Here is a 24146-nt window from a genome sequence, read left to right on the forward strand (position 1 = left end):
ATGTAGTATTTGTCCTTTTGTGACTGGATTATTTCACTTAGCATAATGTCCTCATGATTCATCCATGTTATCACATATTACAGAATTCCCTTCTCTTTTAAAGCAAAATAGTATTTCATTGTATGCACATACTACTTTTTATTTATTCTTTCATCAACAGACATGTTGATTGTTCCCACATCTTGTTATTGTAATGAGCATAGGGACACTGTGATATAATACTTCTTTGATATACTGATTTCAATTACTTTAGATAAACACCAAAAAATTGGATTGTTAGATCATTAAGATTGAGACCATCCTAGTCAACGTGGTGAAACCCCGTCTCTACTAAAAATACAAAAAAAATTAGCTGAGTGTGGTGGCACGTGCCTGTAATCCCAGCTACTCAGGAGGCTGAGGCAGGAGAATTGCCTGAACCCAGGAGGCAGACATTGCGGTGAGCAGAGATTGCACCATTGCACTCAAGCCTGGGTAACAAGAGCGAAACTCCGTCTCAAAAAAAAAAAAAAGAAAAAAGAAAAAAAAAAGAAACCTTCATATTGTTTCCCAGAGTGACTGCAGTATGTTGCATTGCCACCAAAAATGTTCAAGGGCTCCAATTTGCCCACATACTTACCAACACTTTTTTTTTAATGGCCATTCTGACAGGTATAAGGTGATATTAAATGTGATTTTGATTTGCATTTCCCGGCTAATGTGTGATATTGAGCATTTTTTCACATACCTGTTGTACATTTATATGTACTTTATGGAAAAATGTTTTAGCTCAGTTTTAATTGGACTAATAGGTCTTTTGTTGTTATTTCTTGAGATTTACTTTACTGTCAAATTGTAGGAATTCCTGATATATTTTGGAGCTTCATCCTTTGTCAGATATACAGTTTGCAAATATGTTTTGCCATTCTATTATTATTTGCCTTTTCACTGTGTTAATTTTTTTTTTGTTTTGCAGAAGCTTCTTAGTTTGATGTAGTTCCATTTATTTTTCTTTTTATTGATTATGATTTTGGGGTAATTTCCATGAAATCATTACCAAGACCAATGTCATGAAGCTTTTCCCCATGTTTTCTTCTAGGAGTTTTAAGGTTTCCAGTCTTTCATTTAAGTCTTTAATCCAGTTTGAGTTGATTTTTGTGTACAGTGTAAGGCAAGAGTCCAGTTTCATTCTCTTACATGTGTATGCCCAGTTCTCTCAACATCATTCATTGAGTAGACTATCCTTTCCTCACTGTGTGTTCCTGGTATCTCTGTGGAAGATCAGTTGACCTTACATGTGCTCATATAGTTCTAGACTCTATTCTGTTCTATCAGTCTATATTTCCACCCAGGATTTCATTTTGCCCACTGTGTGCTGAGAAGGGACCAGCCCAACCTGCTGTCCATTCTAGCTTGTGCCACACTCATCAGAAACTCCAGGACTGGTAAGACGCAGAGCTAGTCTTTTGAGAGATCCTATGGAAAATGTTGGTGCTTAGTGTATGAATCGGCCCCTTCTCTCCCTCTGGGTAAAACTAGGAGATTGGAGTTTCTTTCTGATTATATGACACTGTGCTTGGAACAGGATCTCTGGAGAGAGGATGTTCTAGCTCTCTCTCTACCATCTCCAGTGAGTCTGGTTGTGTGTTCTCCTGAAGTGCGCGAGCTTTTCCTTTAGTTTCTGATTTCTAACAGAAGAAATCTCTGTGTTAATTGTGGCTGAATTGGTATGTTTGTGGGGAGGAAGAAGAATTCACGGCTTTCTTTTCCGCTAAGTTCCTGTCATCACTTTCCCACAGGCTCATTCTTGATTGCTGAATCTAAAAACTCAATTTTCCCTTTACTCTATAACATATCATCCTACTTTACTTTTTAGATCACTTGTGCCCATTTGAATTTAGTTGTTTATGTGTTTGTTTGATAATGTTTGTTGTCTATTTCTCTCCTGAAGTGCAATATCCATGACAGAAAGTGTCTTAACTATTTGGGTCAATTACATGAATACCAAATTAGTTTTCAATAACCAGTTAAACTACTAGTTCTAAAGTTTTGAGAGTCACAGTCTTCCTTATGAATCTGTTATAAGCATTAATATCCTGCTACAGATAGTTGCATACATTTCTAAAATAAAATATTAGAGAATTCCTTGATTCCAAATATAATTTTCATGCATACATGATAGCCTGGAAGGCAGAAATCAGAGAATAAAACACTGCAGAGCTTAGCTCAAGTCAAACTGGCATAGAGAAGTGTGTATATATACTTATTAAATAAGTATATATTTTAATATAAATATATATTAATATAATACATAAATATACTTATTTATATATAAATTCGTATTTGAATACTTATATATTCAGATAGAAATGTATCTGAATATATTTCTATCTGAATATATATATCTGAATATATTTCTATCTTAATATATGTATTTAAGTATATATTTAATAAGTAATAAATATACTTATTAAATATACTTAATATATTTATATATATAAATTTTTATATATAATTTATATAAATATAATTAATATACTTAATAAGTATATTAAATAGGTATTATATTTAATACAATACTTATTCAATAAGTATATATATATTTAATATAATACTTATTCAAAAAGTATATATATTTTTTAGATTTATTTTATTATCTCAAAGTGTATATATATATTTACACACACACACAGACACACACAGAGGAAGACAGAAAGACAAACAGAAAAGCAGCACAGATAAAGATTAGAAAGCACTTCTAAAGCAGCACACAAATTTTATGTGTAAGGCAATTGAGGTCCAGAAAGGGAAAATAACTTATTAAATATCACACAGATAATAAACTGCACTGCTAGTAGTGAAACACAGTTCTCTTTGTTCATGACCCAGTGCTCATTCTCAGCACTAATAATATTATCCATTTTCAACTCTGAAAACTGAAAGAGTTGAATTAATGCCACTAATATCCGTTAGCACTGAAACACCCAAGTTATTTTTTTCTGAATCAAAAGGCAATTGAAAGTTGCACTTTTTAAATTAGATCATGTATAATCTTCTCTAAATTTGAGAGCTATCTAAAATGAAGCAAGAAAATCAAGAATGGGATGGCCAGGGAGGTAGGGCACTGATTCTGGGTGCCTTACTCCATTTGAGAATTAAAGCAGCTCAAGTTCTAAACTATTTCTGAACTTTTTCATCAGATATGTATGGAGAAATGAAATTTGTCTCCAGGGCTTATCATTTCTCCTGAGGCAAACTGAAACGAAGATACAGAGTTTCTTAACATAATACCAAACAAAAGCTGGAGAGTGATAGAGTTGGACATTTGCTTCTGCTAGATTTTCATTCTGCCCTAAAGCTAGTATCTTCAACTTGCTGAGAGGAAATCAAAGACAAAAACATGCAAACAACAAATTTCTCATGGGAACGATTTATTGAATTCAATGAGTTTACTAAACTTCTCTGAATCGAGGAACGTAATTCTCTCCTTTGATCTGTGTGTGATTATAAGCATTTTACTGCAACTGTGACTTATTATTTAAACTTTGTTGTTTTTTTCCCCATCTCTCTAGTCCTCTAATTAGAAAGTTTCACGTTTGTATATCATTCCAGGTTACACATGCAGATATATATGACTATGATCAACAGAAAGGCAAATTATTATAACAATTTTCGAGTCTTTTTTTTTTTTTTGAGATGGAGTTTCGCTCCTGTTACCCAGGCTGGAGTGCAATGGCGCGATCTCGGCTCACCGCAACCTCCGCCTCCTGGTTTCAGGCAATTCTCCTGCCTCAGCCTCCTCAGTAGCTGGGATTACAGGTACACGCCACTGTGCTCAGCTAATTTTTTGTATTTTTAGTAGCGACGGGGTTTCACCATGTTGACCAAGATGGTCTCGATCTCCTGACCTCGTGATTCACCTGCCTCGGCCTCCCAAAGTGCTGGGATTACAGGCGTGAGCCACCGCGCGGGGCCTCAAGTCTTTTCTTACAACAAGTTTCCTATTTCGTCTTCTGTACCATCTATGTACTCATAGGTGAGTATGTACTCATCTATGATCATCCCGTGAGATTATGAGTGCAAAGAACTAATGACCATGTATTTTCCACGATTTTCTTCCAAAACATAATGATATTATTTGGCTCTGTGCCATATCCCCACCCAAATCTCATCACAAATTGGACTCCCATAATCCCCACGTGTCAAAGGCAGGACTAGATGGAGGTAATTGGATCATGCTGTTCTCGTGATAGTGAGAGTGAGTTCTCAGGAGATCTGATGGTTTCATAAGCATCTGGCATTTCCCCCGCTTGCACTCACTCCATCCTGCCACCCTTTGAAGAAGGTGCCTGCTTCTCCTTTGCCTTAGATTATAATTATAAATTTCCTGAGGCCTCCACAGCAATGCAGAACTATGAGTAAATTAAACCTCGTTCCTTTATAAATTATCAGTCTTGGGTATTTCCTCATAGCACTGTGAGAACAGACTAATACACATCCTCCCTTAAAAATGTAAACTTGGAAGAGTTACCCAAATGAGGGGTGGGGAAAGACGAATATGTTGGTTTGTAATATGCGATCTTACACATTTTAAATGGTATGTTCACAATAATAAAGACTTGGAACCAACCCAAATGTCCATCAATGATAGACTGGATAAAGAAAATGTGGCACCTATAAACCATGAAATACTTCACAGCCATGAAAAAGAATGAGTTCATGTCCATTGCAGGGACATGGATGAAGCTGGAAACCATCATTCTTAGCAAACTAACACAAGAATAGAAGACCAAACACCACATGTTCTCACTCATAAGTGGAAGTTGAAAAATGAGAACACATGGACACAGGGAGGGGAACATCACACACTGGGGCCTGTCTTGGGGTGGGGAGGCTAAGGGGAGAGATAGTATTAGAATAACTACCTAATGTAGATGATGGGTTGATGGGTGCAGCAAACCACCGTGGCACAAGTATACCTAAGTAACAAACCTGCACATTCTGCACATGTATCCCAGAACTTAAAGTATAATAATAATAAAATGGTGAAAATTTTAATGACTCCATTTATTCAACCTACAGAATAAAATAAGAATTTGTTAGCATCACTCATACGTTAGTGTTCTCTAGAGAAACAAAAGGAATCATACACACACACACACACATATTCTACATACACAAACACACATATATACCTTTTTACATATATATAAAGAAATTTATTATAAAGGATTGGCTTATGTAATTATTACAGTGGCTGAGAAGTCCCACTCTCTGCTCTCTGCAAACTAGAGACTGAAGAAGGCTGGGGTTATAGCTTAAAGTCCTGAGCGCCACAAAAATGATGGTGTTCATTCCAGTCTAGGTCAGAGGGCCTGAGAACTAGGAACATAGAGGGCAGGAGAAGATGAATGTCCTGGCTTAAGCAGTCTGGCAGAGTTAATTTACACCATTTCTCCACCTTTATGTTTTATTCAGGCCCTCAACAGACTAAATGATGCTTACTCATTGGGGAGGGCCATGTGATTTATTTAATCTAGCAATGCAAATGCTAATCTCTTCCAGAACCACCCTCAGTGATACATCCGGAAATAGCAATCTGGGCATCTCCTGGCCCACTCAAGTTGATATGTAAGATTAGCTGTCACAATACACATTAGATTAATCATAATACTCTTTAGGGTCCTGTTTTATTTTCCTGACTTTATAGTCTCATCCCCAACGTTACAAGTACCTTCCTCAAACCCCCAACCCTTAGTTTCAGCCACACTTAAAAATTTAAACATTTCCACCAAGCATATAGTTACGTTATGAGTCTTTATGCCTTCACACATGCTAGACTCTTTCTGGGATATTTCTTCTTCACATCTACATTTAATCATTCTTAAATATCCAAATAAAGAGTTGTCTCCTTTGTGAAGCCTTCTCTGATGCTTACAAACAGTGTTCATGGCTGCTTCTTTTGTACTTCCCCATTACTGAATTTTTTACTATTGCATTTATGGGCCCTGCAAGCTCATGTCTGCTATCCTGCACTTTCTTTACACATACTGTCAGGCAATATCTTGACTAAGGTCAGTGTTGATCTCTGTCACTCCAGTGTATGATACACTATTAAAGGAGACAATAGAGCGAGGTAGTGCTGGGGAAATCATGATCATCTGAAGCAGAGGGAGGCGACGAAGCTTCCAGTGGGTGCACACTTGAAGAGCAAGTGTTCTGGGCCCCAGCAAAGCTTCCAAAAATCCCCTACTCTTTACAATGCCTCATGACCCATCAATTACAAAGGTGGAAAGAAATAAAGATAAAGCAGGAAGGAGTGTGGGAAAGGGAATGTCAGGACTAAAGAAGATGAAGAAAATTAAAAAAATAAAATAAGAAAAGTGAGAGGGAAGAAATGAAGGAACAACAAAAAAAGACAAGGAGAGAAGAAAATCTAGTCAACACATAAAGGTAAGTTTAATGAAGATTTACCTGTCTGAACTTGTTTGTATTATTTACATATTTGAACATCCAAAAGAGATGGTCACATGAAGGCAGTCAATGCTGACAATTTTTTACATAACTCAACTCTTTCTTAGGTATTTTATACATATAAAACAGGCCTATATTTCCTTTCTACATAATTTTTACACATATACTAAATAGTAGTATGCGACACGTACATACTGTTCTTTATTTGTGTTCTTTTCACTTAAAACACACCTTCAAGTTCATTATCACTGCATAAAGAACCTCTTTAATTGTAATGATTACTTAAATTCCACTGGATGGTTTTATGCCAAGTGATTTGACCAATATCTTACTGATGAGCACTTTTATTGTTTCCAATCTGTGTGTCTGTGTATAAATACCCACATGAATATACACTCAAAATTTCATGCATGTGGTGGTCTATTTGCTGAATAATGAAATTGCTGCATCAAAGCATATGGGCGTTTTGATTCAGGGGAATATGTTGAATAGTCACCGAGGGTGAGGAACCATTTTACATTTCCATTATTGCTGTGATGTGGAATTTTCCTATAGCTGCACTAAACAGTATGCTACCAAACTCGTGGCTCTTTGCCAGTCTTGCAGGTGAAAGACAGTATCTCTGTTCAGTTGTTTACAATTTTAGACAATTGACTATATTTTATTTATTTAACTAATTAATTAATTAGTCTAATTATACCCATGATCCTCAGAACACAACCCCGAAGCTAACTTGTGAGCTGGGAATACCTGTAAGTAAACAGATGTATTTGGAAATTCAATAGGCTTCCTTTGCCGCATTTTCAGGAACTAGTATTCTTTATCCTAAGGGGGAATACGAGGTTATTCTTACCCTTTGCATCCCATTTATACTCTTCAAAACTGGGACAGAATCCAGCGTATCTCTGCCTTGCCTGTGATGTCTCATCTGCTCACCCCACAGTTACTGCTACAAGCTGTATTCACCCTGATTTTTCCCTCTAACCTCCTCTCCTGTGCTAATAGAACAGAGTACATAAACAGGGATATCAGGTTTACCTGCTGCAATGATGTTGAAAGAGATAACATCTCTTTTTTTTTTTTTTTTTTTTTTGAGATGGAGTCTTGCTCTGTCACCCAAGCTGTAGTGCAATGGTGAGATCTCGGCACACAGCAACCTCTGCCTCCTGGATTCAAGCGATTCTTTTGCCTCAGACTACAGGCACATGCCACCATGCCTGGCTAATTTTGTGTTTATAGTAGAGACAGGGTTTTACCATATTGGTAAGACTGGTCTTGTACTCATGACCTCGTTACTTGCTCACCTCAACCTCATAAAGTGCTGGGATTACAGGCATAAGCCACTACGCCCCCGGCCTTTTATACATCTTTCACTCACTTTCTCTTCTATTCCACACCTCAGATGTCAACCCCAGGATGAGTTTGCAAGTGGAAACAGCTCTGCCTGTGAAGATGCTGATGCAGATCCCTCATTCTCTGCCATACTCCACTAATGCTACAGTTTTCCCAACAGTCTGCATTTAATTTTCTGCCTCATCAAAATATCTAGTTCCTTGAAACCCACAGGAAATTACTACATCTATTATGTTCTTCCAGGTTGGATTTTAAAGCTTATCTTTTTATACCTTTGTCTGCACCAAAGCTTACATCAGTTTACTCCTTTTGTACATCCATTAAACATCCTTTTGAAAAAATTTGAGGTGGATGAATTCCAATTCGTGTGTGTGTGTGTGTGTATGTGTGTGTGTCTGTGTGTGTGTCTGTGTGTCTGTGACAGAGTCTCTCTCTGTTGCCCAGGCTGAAGTCCAGTGGTACAATCTCAACTCACTGCAATGTTCACCTCCTAGGCTGAAGGAAGCTTCCTGCCTCAACCTCCTGAGTAGCTGGGATTACAAGTGCCTGCCACCATGCTGGGTCAATTTTGTATTTTTAGTAGAGGCAGGGTTTTGCCATATTGTCCAGGCTGGTCTTGAACTCCTGGTCTCAAGTGATCTGCCTGCCTCAGCCTCCCGAAGTGCTGTGATTATAAGCGAGAGCCATTGTGCTCAGCCACCAACTCTTCGCCTTCATGTAATCTACTGAGTTTCCTAATCCAATGACTTGTACAAGTATAAATTTATAGACTGTAATGTCAGTTTTAATTTAAACCCTGCCAAGAATACCTTAAGATTTATTTTAGTCATCCTGGTTTTTCAATATTTATAAAGACAGACCCTTTCTCTTCTCTTCTCCCTCTGGGTGGATGACACATTCTCCCTATTAACAAAAAATGAAGAATGATAAAACTGAAAATATTTGAAATTTGCATCATTAATTTCAAAGTGCACCTTAATCTGGACTCACTATTCTTCCTCCCTTTTTATCCATAATGGGGATGAGAAAGACATAATAAGTTTTCCCTTTATTCTACATTTCATTTGTATTACTTATTTATCAATAAATCTTAAAACATTTTAGGTAAAAATTTTTTTCCATATATTCTTTTTAACCCAGTCCAACTTTGGCTCTTTCATATCCACCATGCCACTGAGATTGGTCCTGCTAGTGTTTATTTAATACACTAAATCCAGTGTCCTCTTTCCATTCTTCATTCTGCTTGACTTTTCAGCAGACTATGGTAAGAGAACAGCATACAAGGACCAAAGGATATCAGATTTGTCTTCTGCAAGGATGATGAGAGACTTTTCCCATCTCCAGCCAAGGAACTGAGATGAGAGATTTTTCCCAACTCAGTTCCTTGGCTTCTTCCTGTCTTTGTTCTCTAGATTCCTCTACTGAGCCATTACATGTTGGAGATCCTCAAGATCTCTCATACTCTCCTGTGGCCTCATAGTGCTTGCTCAGTAGATGTGTATATTCATTCCGTGAGGTTCATAAATACTCTTTTTTTTTTTAAACTGATTCTCACTCTGTCACCCAGTTTGGAGGGCAGTGGTGCAATCTCAGCTCACTGCAACCTCCACCTCTTGAATTCAAGCAATTCTCCTGCCTCAGCCTTCTGAGTAGCTGGGATAACAAGTGTGTGCCTCCAAACCTGGCTAATTTTTGTATTTTATTAAAGACAAGGTTTCAGCACTTTGGCCAGGCTGGTCTTGAACTCCTGACCTCAAGAGATTTGCCCACTTCAGCCACAAGATTCAGAAATAATCTATTTGCAATGATTTCATGTTTATATACCCTACACAATCTTCTCTGTGGATGTCCACGCCCAGTTGTTGACTTGACATTTTTACTAAGATATTTTACAGAAGCTTAAAATCTCTCAAAGTCCCCTCAATAATATTAGGGTATAGTCTATGTTCTAATCTGCATGATTTGAGCTCTTCTCTGTCTTTCCTCCCATCTAATTCCAATCACTCTTTCACCACACAGCCTCTGGCCATACTTCCTCTCCCCAGGTATGCCACAAATCTTTCTGTGCTTTTTCCGTTACCCTAGACACTCTTCTCATCTCATCAGCCAGCACTTTGTCCTGTCTCTTCTTGAGGCCTCGGCTCATGCACTTTCCAAGAGAAGCTTTATTTGGCTCCCTAGAAGCAGTAAGCCTTTCTGCTTTGTATTTCTGGGGCATGCTCTACTTCTGCATTACCTCAAGAATACAAAGATAAGAGAAAATTACCTCTCTTCTAATTAATTTTCAAGCTCTGTCTTCTCTAAAGTATAAACTCCACAAGAGTGATAGCTGTCCTATTTACTATCATATTGCCAGTTCCTCATCTTAGTAGTCACCGCTATCTCCCAATTCTCATGTTTTTCTAAGGCAGGGCCTGCGTCATTAACACCCTGGTCTCTCTTTTGCCTACTCTCCCTTTACTCAGTTCCTACACATACTCTCTCTCTCAGAGGCAGAGAAGGAAACTTGCTCATCAATGAGTTTGGAGAAGGATGGGAGCATGTTATGAGAATTAGCCCTTTGGGCACCTGGCTAACAAACAAAAAGGAGCATCTGCCAACAGCTTTATCAGCATATTTTAATCTTCATCTCTCAAATTTTTTTATGTGTTTCTCAATTGTTTCAAACTCAGGCAAGGAATAGGAATTTTATTTATTGGGACCATCAAAAATCTCAAAACATCCTAGTGCCTGGCTCATTGTAGATATATATTTGCTGAACAAACTTATGACACAATTTACTAATGTATTAAATTTAAGGTTGCAAAACAATGAAGAATCAAAGAAGACTTTTGAACTGAGAGAAAGATAGAAACAAGGTGATATAGAGAAAAAGGAGAAGGCCGAATAAAAGATGGACAAGGAAGGGTGATTATTACAAGATATTCAACGCAGATGATTTCATTAAACTTCAAAACAACCATAGGTAGAAAATAAGGCAGAAAGAGAAATAATTAAAGTACCAGTTAAATGGAAATTAATAAAAGTTGAATAAAGGACCTGTTTCTTAAAATAGAGGTCAAAAGGGGCAAAGCTCTGGATAACAATTAGAAATTAGAGATAGGGTTGAAAGTAGTTTGGAGACTGTGTGGTACAATTTGCTTATTAATAGGTGAGAAAACAGGTTTCCAAGCTCACAAAGCAAGTTGAAAGCAAATTTAGACCAGGGCCAGTTTTCTTGAGTCTGAGCTCAAAGCTCTTTTGTCTCCCCAGGCTGCCTCCTTTAAAATGTAAAGAATCTAAAGAAACGTCAAAGAGAAGAATATATGGAGAAACTGGGAAAATCAGATGAATGATGGAAAATGTAGCATGGGATGAGATAAGTAAATAAAAAAATAAAATGACTCATTTCTAATTCATAGATGTTTTACTTTATTCAACATTTAGTATCTATGATTTAGTGGTAGTTTGGCACAGAGAACGGGAGAACAAAAAATAATGAAAATATGACGCTGGTAATAATACCATCCATCAATCTGAAATATAGAGTCCCAGCAGGTCTGCATTCAAGATCAAAAGTCTTAGTTTGGAACAGCCCAGTATGCTCAATCAAATACCAATATTTCAGAGTTCTTTCATCTAAATTAGAAAAAGAAATGTCATCTGTCTATAACATGCACCCTATGGCGATCCTCTTTCCAAAGAAAAATAAAGCAACCCAAACTTAAAGGAACAAACATATCATTTTGGAGGAATGCTGTTGCTCATTTCCATTTGCCAAAAAAAATCATGGAATGAGGGGTAAGTGATAATAATTTTCACTGAAAAGTCAAACTTGCTTTGTTCTGCACATTCTTTGTGGTTGTTGGGATAAAGGTATGAGGCCATTAACAATAGGGCAGAGCTTTTTTTCCTGGCTATAATTTTATTGCATTGCATATATAGTATACTAAAACACCAAAAGCAATGAAAACAAAAGCCAAAATAGACAAACAGGATCTAATTAGACTTAAGAGCTTCTGCACAGCAAAAGAAACTATCATCAGAGTGAACAGGCAACCTACAGAATGGGAAAAAACTTGTACCATCTATTCACTTGACAAAGGGCTACTATCAAGAATCTGCAAAACTTAAACAAATTTACAAGAAAAAAACAAACAGCCTCATCAAAACGTGGGTAGAGGATATGAACAGAGACTTCTCAAAAGAAGACATTTATGCAGCCAACAAACCTATGAATAAAACCTCATCATCACGGATCATTAGAGAAATGCAAATCAAAACAACAATGAGATACCATCTCATGTCAGTTAGAATGGCAATCATTAAAAAGTCATGAAGCAAAAGATGCTGTAGAAGATGTGGCGAAATAAGAATGCCTTTACATTGCTGATGGGAGTGTAAATTAATTCAACCATTGTGGAAGACAATGTGATGATTCCTCAAGGATCTGGAACTAGAAATACCATCTGATCCAGCAATCCCATTACTGGGTATATACCCAAAGGATTCTGAATCATTCTACTATAAAGACACAGGCATGCATATGTTTATTGCAACAATGTTCACAATAGCCAAGACTTGGAACCAAGCCAAATGCCCATCAATGATGGACTGAATAAAGAAAACGTGGCACATATATACCATGGAATACTATGCATCCCTGAAAAAAGTTGAGTTTATGTCTTTTGCAGGGACGTGGATGAAGCTGGAAACTGTCATCCTCAGAAAACTAACACAAAAACAGAAATCCACCCACTGCATGTTCTCACTCATAAGTGGGACTTGAACAATGGGAATACATGAACACAGGGAGGGCAACATCACACACCAGGGCCTGTTGGGGGGTTTGGGGGTCTAGGGGAAGGATATCATTAGGAGAAATACTTAATATCACCATGGCATGTGCATACCTATGTAACAAATGTGCATGTTCTATGCACTTATCCCAGAACTCTAAATTATTATTAAAATTATTAAAGTATAATAATTTTTTTAAAAAAAGTAATTATTTTTTAATTTTAATGACTGCACCATGCATAGTTTTTGGCTTTGCAAAAGTATGGTTATTGTCATCAAGTAGTGTACAGTAGGTAGGCAAAGAGCATGCACAGGTTTACGTGATTCTTTTTCATGCTAAGCTAATTCAGATAAGCATGGAGCAGAGAAGAAAACATTTTTTGATAAAAACAATTAATTTGTTTTGTGAGATATTGATATTGGCCAGGTATTATTCTAAGATCTTCTTAAAGATATCCTCATGTAATCCTCACCACAGCCTTTTCAGGAATACCTTATTATTAAACCTGTGACCTGGCTGAGAATTCTGGAGCAGAGATGGTAAGTTGTCCTGATTTCCAAAACTAGTAAGGGGCACTGATTATATGCGAAGCACTTGCTAAACATGACTTGATTTACACAGAAATCATGCCAAAAAAATCAAGTTTCATTTTGCAGAAAATAAAGCTGTAATAGTGTGCCTTAGTGATATGGTTTCTGAGGACTTAAGCAAAACATCAACTCAGACATTTCTGGGGACTAATTTATGTACTTTTCCCTAAATCATCTGAAGGCCATAAAAAGTAGTTTAATAATGGAGGTGATATTGAGCTTAGCCTATCAATTTGGAAAAGGCAGTTGGCAGAGTAGAGGGAGGGTGCTTCAGGCCAAGGGGAAAGTAAGAGACGAGAGAGAGAACATGGCAATTAGGGGGAAACCAGGAGAGGGAGGGACAGGCCCGTGTAGCTCTTATGGGTTGAGAGATGGACTTGACAAGGTAGATGGGGGCAGATCAGCGAAGGTCTCCAATGTAAAGCTAAGGAGTTATGGAACAATTGCAGATTTTTAGAAGCTCCTATTGGTTTCAGATTAAAGACTGGGGAGTTCTGAATTGGATCCAGCATTCCCATTGTTGAGAATAGAACAACACTTGGCAAAGTTTCAACCCCACAACCTTTTAGAAGTTCATTACAAATCTCAAAAGCTTTTTCAAATAGCAAAAGGCCCCAGCACTCCATTTAAATGTAAATATACTTGAGAGTTTAAATTCTAAGATTTAAGAATGATTAGGGGGAAGTGCTTGGAAGTAAATGTTTGTAGGGAAAAAAAACTAGAAAAGTGATAACCAGCAAGGGACCCAGGAAAGATTTGAATGCATCCTGTGCTGCAGGTTTTCAGAAAGTATTCTGCCATCGCTGCAGTTCTCTTAATGGTGATCATAAGTCAGATAATTCAGAAGTTGACGTCAAATAGAAGGGCCACTGGACACTGAGATACAAGAGAATTAAAACTTCAGAATGAAAGCACAGCTGGGTTAGGCAGAGTGATGCTTCCAGGTGGCCGTTTGAATTAGAAATTTGTCAGATCTGGATCTGTGATGAAGGGGTGACTGAGCTGAGTTGGGTCCACAGAGAAGCCCTAGTCCCATCCAGATGGTCCTCCTGTTTGCCTGGTGATGATCCTCATTTTTCTTCTGCTTCTCAGTCGCATCCATATGAGCGTACCCTTCTAGGACTTCAACAGGGAATCAGTTTTACAGAATATTGTCTGCGGACAAAGAAGATGGCAGATGCTGAGCTTCTTGATCTTGCCATTTGTAAAAGAGAATACAGAAAAACCAAAGGGGCAAGACTAGAGGGTAAACTTGTCCTTGTTTATAATGAAGAAATATGCACTGTGACTATTTCTAATTCTTTCTGCTTTCTTCATGTCTGAATCAATTTATAAGACATTTAACTTTAGTTTTAGTAAGTTCTTTATTGTTTATGTTTATAATATGCATATATGTTTATACAATATAAAATTTTTTCTATTTTAATAAAAGCATATATTGTGTTAAAAACCTATATTTTTGTATGCCTCTATAAAAAATATAGTTTTTAACATAAAATGCAAACAATAATTTTAGAAAATACAAAATAGACAGTAATAATTTATCTATGAACATACCACAAAGAGGTGACAATAATATGTGGTTTTTTATTTTCAAGGTTTATACTGTAAACATACCTATACAATGTTAAACAAAACTGGAATCCTTCTATATGCAAATAATGTTTTAAAATTGTATTTTTACATGTCTCTATAAAACAATATGAGGATTTTTAATATACTATTTTTAATTAAAAGGTAGGGAGAAACGTTAGAGGTGGATTAATATCTAAGCAATTATTCATTTTGTCTCTCAAAATTATTATAAAGAACTTCTAAATATAAATATGATGTATTTTTTAAAAATATATTTTATTGCACCTTAGGTTCTGGGTTACATGTGCAGAACATGCAGGATTGTTGCATAAGTACATACATGGCAATGGGGTTTGATGCCTCCATCCCCATCACCTACATCTGGCATTTCTCCCCATGTCATCCCTCCCCAACTCCCTACCTGCTGCTGTCCCTCCCCTTGTATCCCCACAACAGACCATAGTGTGTGATGCTCCCCTCCTTTTGTCCTTGTGTTCTCATTGTTCAACATTGCCTGTGAGTGAGAAAATGTGGTGTTTGATAGATCTTGTGTCAGTTTGCTGAGAATGATGATTTCCAGATTCATCAATGTCCCTACAAAGGACATGAACTCAATTTTTATGGCTGCATAGTATTCCATGGTGCATTTGTGCCACATTTTCCTTGTCCAGTCTATCATCCATGGGCATTTGGGTTGGTTCCAGGTCTTTCCTATTGTAAAAAGTGCTGCAACTAACATATATGTGAATGTGTTTTTATATTAGAATGATTTATAAACCTTTGGGTATATACCCAGTAATGGGATTGCTGGATCAAATGGAATTTCTATTTCTAGATCCTTGAGGAATTGCCACACCACCTTCCACAATGGTTGAACTAATTTACACTCCCACCAACAGTGTAAAAGTGTTCCTATCTCTCCACATCCTCTCCAGCATCTGTTGTCTCCAGATTTTTTAATGATTGTCATTCTAACTGGCATGAGATAGTATCTCAATGTGGTTTTGATTTTCATTTCTCTAAAGATCAGTGATGATGAGCATTTTTTCACATATTTGTTGGCCTCATGTATGTCTTCTTTTGAAAAGTGCCTGTACATATTCTTTGCCCACTTTTGAATGGGCTTGATTCATTTTTTCTTGTAAATCTGTTTTAGTTTTTTGTAGATTCTGGATATCAGCCCTTTGTTAGATGGGTAGATTGCAAAACTTTTTCCCATTCTGTTGGTTGCTGGTTCACTCTAATGATTGTTTCTTTTACTGTGCAAAAGGTCTGGAGTTTAATTAGATCCCATTTGTCTAATTTGGCTTTTGTTGGCAATGCTTTTGGTGTTTTAATCATGAAGTCCTTGCTTACACCTATGTCCTGAATGGTTTTGCCTAGATTTTCTTCTAAGGTTTTTATGGTGTTAGGTCTTTAATCCATCTTGAGTTAATTTTAGTGTAAGGTGTCAGGAAGGGGTCCAGTTTCTGCTTTCTGCACATGGCTTGCCTGTTATCCCAATCATTTGTTAAACAAGAAATCCTTTCCCCATTGCTTGTTTTTGTCAGGTTTGTCAAAGATCAGATGGTTGTAGATGTGTTGCATTGCCTCGAAGGCTTCTGTTCTGTTCCATTAGCCTACATCTCTGTTTTGGTACCAGTACCATGCTGTTTTGATTACTGTAGCCTTGTAGTATAGTTTGAAGTCAGGTAGCATGATGCCTCCAGCTTTGTTCTTTTTGCTTAGGATTGTCTTGGCTATGTGGGCTCTCTTTTGGTTCTATGTGAAGTTTAAGGTTGTTTTTTTCCAGTTCTGTGAAGAAGGTCAATGGTAGCTTGATGGGGATAGCATTGAATCTATAAATTACTGTGCTGTTGTTTTTAATGAGAGCATCATTGACAATGCTTTAACCTGATAGCCCTGCCTAATTTTGTTCTATGGACCTGGGTTTTTTTTTTTTTTTTTTTTGGTTGGTAGGCTATTGATTGCTACCTCAACTTCAGCTCTTGTTATTGTTCTATTTGGGGTTTCAACTTCTTCCCAGTTTATGCTTGGGAGGGTGCAAGTGTCCAGAATTTATTGAATTCTTCCAGGTTTACTAGTTTATGTGCATGGAGTTGTTTGTAGTAATCTCTGATGGTAGTTTGTATTTCAGTGGAGTCTGTGATGATATCCCCTTTATTGTTTTTTATTGCGTCTATTTGATTCTTTTCTCTTTTCTTTTTTATTAATCTGGCTAGTGGTCTGTCTATTTTGTTGATCTTTTCAAACAACCAGCTCCTGGATTTATTGATTTTTTGAAGGGTTTTTTGTGACTCTATCTCTTTCAGTTTTGCTCTGATCTTAGTTATTTCTTGTCTTCTGCTAGCTTCTGAGTTTTTTTTTTTATCTTGCTCCTCTAGCTCTTTAAATTTTGATGACAGGGTATCAATTTTAGATCTTTCCTTGCTTCTCATGTGGATATTTGTTGCTATAAATTTTCCTCTAGACACTGCTTTAGGTGTGTTCCAGAGATCTGGTATATTGTGTCTTTATTCTTGTTGGTTTTGAAGAACATCTTTATTTCTACCTTCATTTCATTGTTTATCCCATCAACATTCAAGAGCCATTTGTTCAGTTTCCATGAAGTTGTGCAGTTCTGAGTCAGTTGCTTAATCCTGAGTTCTAATTTGATTGCACTTTGGTCTGAGAGACTGTTTGGTTATGATTTCCATTCTTTTGCATTTGCTGAGGAGTGATTTACTTCGAATTATGTGATCAATTTTAGAGTAGGTGTGATGTGGTGCTGAAAGAATGTATATTCTGTGGATTTGGGATGGAGGGTTCTGTAAATGTCTATTGGGTTTGCTTGGTCCAGGTCTGAGTTTAAGCCCTGGATATCCTTGTTAATTTTCTGTCTCGTTGATTTGTCTAATATTGACAGTGGAATGTTAAAGTCTCCCACTATTATTGTGTGGGAGTCTAAGTCTCTTTGTAGGTCATTAAGAACCTGCTTTATTTCTCTGGGTGCTCCTGTATTGGCTACATATATACGTAGGATCATTAGCTCTTCTTGTTGAATTGATCCTTTCACCATTATGTAAGGCCCTTCTTTGTCTCTTTTGATCTTTATTGGTTTAAAGTCTAGAGACTAGTATTGCAACTCCCGCTTTTTTTTTTTTATTTTTTTGCTCTCCATTTCCTTGGTAAATCTTCCTCCATCCCTTTATTTTGAGCCTTTATGTGTCCTTGCATTTGAGATGTGTATCCTGGATACAGCACACTGATGGGTTGTGACTTTTCATCTGATTTGCCAGTCCGTATCTTTTCATTGGGGCATTTAGTTTATTTACATTTAAGGTGAATGTTGTTATATGTGAATTGGACCCTGCCATTTTGATGCTAGCTGGATGTTTTGCCCATTAGTTGATGCAGTTTCTTCATTGTGTCAATGCGCTTCACCATTTGGTACATTTTTGGAGTGGCTGCTACTGGTTGTTACTTTCTATATTTAGTGATTCTTTCAGGAGCTTTTGTAAGGCAGGCATGGTGGTGACAAAATCTCTGAGCAACTGCTTGTTCATAAAGGGTTTTATTTCTTTTTCACTTATGAAGCTTAGTTTGGTGGGACATGCAATTCTAGGTTGAAAATTCTTTTCTTTAAGGGTTGTTGAATATTGGCCCCCACTCTTTACTGGCTTGTAGAGTTTCTGCCAAGAGATCCACTGTTAAGTCTGATGGGCTTCCCTTTGTGTGTAACCTGACCTTTCTTTCTGGTTGCCCTTAGCATTTTTTTCTTCACTTCAACCCTGGTGAATCTGATGATTAGGTGCGTTGGGGTTGCTCTTCTTGAGGAATATCTTTGTGGTGTTCTCTGTATTTCCTGGACTTGAATATTGGCCTGTTTTGCTATGTTATAGAAGCTCTCCTGGATAATATCCTGAAGAGTGTTTTCCAACTTGGATTCATTCTCTCTGTCACATTCAGGTATGCCTATCAAACGTAGATTAGGTCTTTTCACATACTGTTTGTCATATATATAGAATATAATTTATTGAAGCATTCTTGAGATGTGAAATGTATAGGTTGTTTATCATCACTTATTAGTATGAAAAATATTTTGGTGAATATAACTTATGTACATCTTTAAATTCCAATATAAATCTTCAATGTAGACTACAAAAAGGATCCTTAAAGACTTAAGGGGTAAAAAACATAAGTAAGGTATTAATGCCTATTGCCATATTGGTTTGTAACATATTACATAATTGTAAATTCTCACAAGTCATGAATAGGACTATTTCAATATACATCTTCAATGCATCTGTTAGTTTTCTTCAAAATGCCACTTTGACAATAAATATTACATTTTTATTGTTGTTTAATTCACAATTACTTGGTTGCCAGTGAGGCTGAAGTATTTTTATATGCTGTCCACTTATTAACCCATGTATTAATAGTTTTTAATAATGTTTTTTAATGTATGATTATGAAGGTACTATGTTTCTTTAATAATTTTATAACACAAACTATGTTTCTTTAATAATTTTATAACACAACTAAAAAATGGGCATAAAGTTTTATCTCTAAACTCACCACATGAAGAGGATAGCTGTTAAAATGCCAGCTTATGGTTTTTCAGTTTTATACCACAACTACACTGACACATTAACTCACAAACAATTATTGACAAAACTGGAATACCACATATAAAAGTTAATCTTATGTTTTCACTTAATCTCAGGGTTTCAGCATTTCTTCCATTATTAAATATTTTGTTAAAGCACAGTATTAAATATTGAATAATGCATATGTCTTCATATGAGTGTGTCACTACATAGTTAATTAAATCACCTTATTATATGTTTGTATTTTTCATCCTCTCACAGTTATGAATATCCTGGTGCACAGAAGTTTAAGTGCAAAGAAATGGAAGACAAAATTTTTCCTCTCCAAAAGTCAACACAACTATTTAGGTAGCATTCAAATATGCAAATAACATTCAGAGACAATAATGGAAGATAAGTTACAAAGCCAAGCTTTAAATAGACTTTGCTTGGATCATTCAAACAACAGAAGAAGTATTGTTGATTCTGCATTTGTTCTCCCTGGGATTATTGTTTTTCTCACTTTTGCTACTAAAGAATGTTTCTCCTCACCTCAAAACTGCTGGTCTTCCTGCCTCAGAATTCTCTCCTCTACAAAATGTCTCCCCTCATCGTGACAGATCTGATCCTAAAAATATTTTGCTTTTATAAGATGTACTTGTATAACACACATTCACTCTGAAACAATCTCCCTTTTAAAAATACCCCCTATAACATCATTTATTCCTCAGCTAGGCTTTCTTCCTTTTCTCAGAATGTACTGCCACCTAATATTATATCGTATGATTTTTTTTAACTACTATGCTATGCTTATTTTCTATCAGATTCCCAACTACCACAGGTTAGAGAAGTAGTTTGTTTGATTAATCACTGAATTTTCAAAACCTGAAAACTATTCCTAACATAGAACAAATTGCCTAAAACTACATTATTCACCTGTAGTTTCCTGTTTATTTCAATTGGGTCTTTGCCGGGTTTTGGTATCAGGGTGATGCTAGATTCTTAGAATGAGTTATAAATGAGTCCCCCCTTATTGATTTTTAAAAATAGTTTCAGTAGAATTAGTACTAGCTCTTCTTTGAATATGTCTGGTAGAATTCACCTGTGATCCATCCAGTCCTGGGCTTCTTTTTATTGGTAAGTTTTTATTACTGATTCAATTTCAGAATTGATATTGGTCTGTTTTGGGCTTCAATTTCTTCCTGATTTAATCTTGAGAGGTTGTGTGTTTCCAGGAATTTATCCATTTATGGATAAATTTATTTATGCATAGACGTGTTCATAATAGTCTCAGAGAATCTTATGCATTTCTGTGGGATTACTTGTAATGTTATCTTTCTTATTTCTGATTATACTTACTTGGATCTTCTCTTTTTTTCTTTGTTAATCTTACTAGTGGTCTGCCACTGATGATAATCCCTTCAGAGAAACACTTTTGGTTCTGTTAATTCTTTGTATGGATTTTCGAATCTCAATTTTGTTCAGTTCTGCTCTGATTTTGGTTATTTACTTTCTTACGCTAACTCTGGGGTTAGTTTGCTCTTGTTTTTCCAGTTCTACTATGTGTGATTTTAGATTATGGATTTGTGATCATTTTTATTTTTTGAGGTAGCTGTTTCACACTTTAAACTTTCCTCCTAACACTGATTTTGCTGCATCCCAGGGATTTTGGTATGTTGTATCTCTGCATCCTAATGAGCATAGACACAAAAATCCTTAATGAAATACCAGCAAACAAATCCAGCAGCACATCACAAGTTAATTCACCATGACCAAATACGTTTTATTCCTAGGATGTATTTGGGATTCAAAATACACAAATCCATAAATTTGATTCAACACATAAATTGAATTAAAAACAAAAATCATGTGATTGTCTCAATAGATGAGAAATAAAAATTCCTCAAATAAAATCCAAGATAGATCCCTTCATAATAAAAGCATTCAATAAAGTAGGCATCAAAGGAATATAGCTCAAAATAAATGAGTCATTTATGACAAACCCACAGGCAACATCATACTGAATGGAAAAACGCTTGAAGCATTCCCTTGGAGAACTGGAACAAGATAAGGATGCCTACTCTCATCATTCCTACACAAAATAGTACTGGAAGTCCTAGCCAGAGCAATCAGGCAAGAGAAAATCTACCTTTACAGGATTTGAATGGGTGCCATGTTTGCAATAGAAGATGGGTTCAAGTTTAACTTAAGAGCCAATTTCAAGCCCATTAATCACATATTTACACGGACCTTGGCGTTCTTGCTTTGATGTGGCATGCAAAGAAGAATTTGATTAGATCTTTTGACGGTTCTATACCTCACCAAAATGTTATAGTGGATTATTTTTATAACATTTCAGAAATTTCTTCACCTCCCCAAATCCTATTACTCTTGTTTTAGAATGAGTAATGTTGTCTTCTGCTTATATATCTTTTGGAAATATGTGAACTTGAATTTTGCTTTAGTTACTTAAATTATACAACATTTGACACAAGAACAGAAAATCAAACACCACATGTTCTCACTCATAAGCGGATGTTGAACAATGAGAACACATGGACACAGGGAAGGGAGCATCACACACTGTCTTTTGGGGGGATAGGGGACGGACAGTGGGGGGTAGGGAGTTGGGGAGGGATAACATGGGGAGAAATGGCAGATATAGGTGATGGAGATGGAGGCAGCAAACCACATTGCTATATATGTACCCATGCAACAATCCTGCATGTTCTTCACATGTACCCCAGAACCTAAAGTGCAACAATATATATATATTTTTAAAAAACACCATTTTTACATTACTTTTTTTCTTCAGTGATCCTCATTTTTTATGTGTAAAACATTTAAAAAAAACTGCCTCATGTGACTGTGGCTAAATTACATGTTAAAAAATGTGTGTACTATATATGCATAAAATACATGTAAAAATTTATTATCTACCATATATGTGACACATAATTGATGCTCAATAATGTTACCGATTCTTAATATTATATAGCCAAATATTAGTAGATTTTTGCAAAAGTGATTTGAGAATTCTATTCATAGAAGGTAGATGGTCTATATGATAAAAATTTCAATTGATAGTCTCTCTTTTATAGAACTCATAAACCAAAGAGAAAATGTTATGTTTAAAGTAAATATTGAATTACCTGATGCTAATATACTGCTTAGGATTCAGCCTTTGGAGTCTTAACTTTTGGCAAAGGACTAGAGGTTTTGGTACCTTTAAAAGTTTTATTTTGTTTTTAGTTGACATATAGTAATTGCATATATTTAAGGGGCACTATGTGAAGTTTTCATCCAAGCATATATTGCGTAAATCTCAAAACAAGTTAGTTGGCATATTCATGGCCTCAAACACTTATTATTTATTTGTAGTTATAACATTCAAAGTCCTCTCTTCTTGCCACATTGAAATATATGATACATTATCATTTGTATTTTTACATTAATATTATACTTTAAGAAACTGCTAAAGCTGAAATAAGCAGTTTCTGATTATTTAAATAAAGATTCTGTGAGATTTTCAAATATACTTTAGAGATATTAGAGAACACTAAGAAGGTGGGTTTTGAATAATCATCAAAAATGTGTGGCCTCTTCTACCAGCATGGTAAGTGTCATCATATTCTAACTTATTCAGCAGATCTTGATAATGTAATTTGGAGAGCATATTGATACTTTTAAAAAAAATTATCAAATTACAAGTTTTTTCTTTTTTTAACTCAGAGATTATACTTCTGGAATTTCTACAATTTATACATTCACCTCCTTTTGAGATAACATTACAAGTTATTTTCACAGCATTATGTATTAAAACAAGGTAGTGAAAGTAATTTAAATGTCTATTAATTTGGTTACTGGTTAAGCTACATTTAAAACATGAAAAACTAAGACATTTTTAATTGTTTATTGGGTAACCAGTAGTTTCTTTTCAACCATTTCTTAAATCAGTAAAAAAAAAAAAGTAGTCTCTTATATTCAATCAAAAATTATCTCTTGGTAAAAGTTGAACTGAATTTACAGTCCACCAATGGGGCATATGATGTGAAACTTTAGAATACATGAAATTTGATGTTGCAGTGAAATATCCCCATAGAAATGCCGCAGGTTCTTTGAGCTTAGTGTTCCTCTACTTGGCGCTGTTTTATCCTCAGAGCTTTCAATCATGACTATACAATTTAAGTTTGAGCTTAAATATCATCCCCTCAATGTAAAGCTACTTTTACTCTTATACATTCTTGGTAGGGATATAAAATGATACATCCATTTTATAAATACTGTTTGGCAATTTCTAAGAGAGTTAAACATATACCAACAGTGTGACCCAGTAATATCATTCTTGGTTTATATCCAAGAGAAAGGAAGACATATGTTTCCCAAAATACATGCATAAGAATGTTTATAGTAGTTTTATAATAACCAAGAACTAATAAAAATGGAAAAGCCACTATAATCTTAGCTTTAAAAACTCACTATAATTATCAACTTTCCTTAAATTCATGTATAATTTTAACACGATATCAATAAAAAGATCAACAATTATGCTAAATAATGTCCATATTTTATATTTTACATATAATTTCTATTTTACTTTTATGGAGCTTATATGGATAAATGAATATGAATGAAAAAAATACTCTGAAAATTAAAAATAATGAGGAGGAAATAGCTTCACAAGATACCATAATACCTAATGAAGCCTCAATATTTAATATTGTATGTTACTAAAACATGAATAGATGGAACAGATTTAAAAGTCCAGTGATGAACCCAAAGGCATACAGAAGTTGGCACACAGAAATTTGAAATGTAATAAAGTTG

Source organism: Callithrix jacchus, chromosome 3 (genome assembly GCF_049354715.1).
Source record: "Callithrix jacchus isolate 240 chromosome 3, calJac240_pri, whole genome shotgun sequence".
NCBI lineage: Eukaryota > Metazoa > Chordata > Mammalia > Primates > Cebidae > Callithrix > Callithrix jacchus.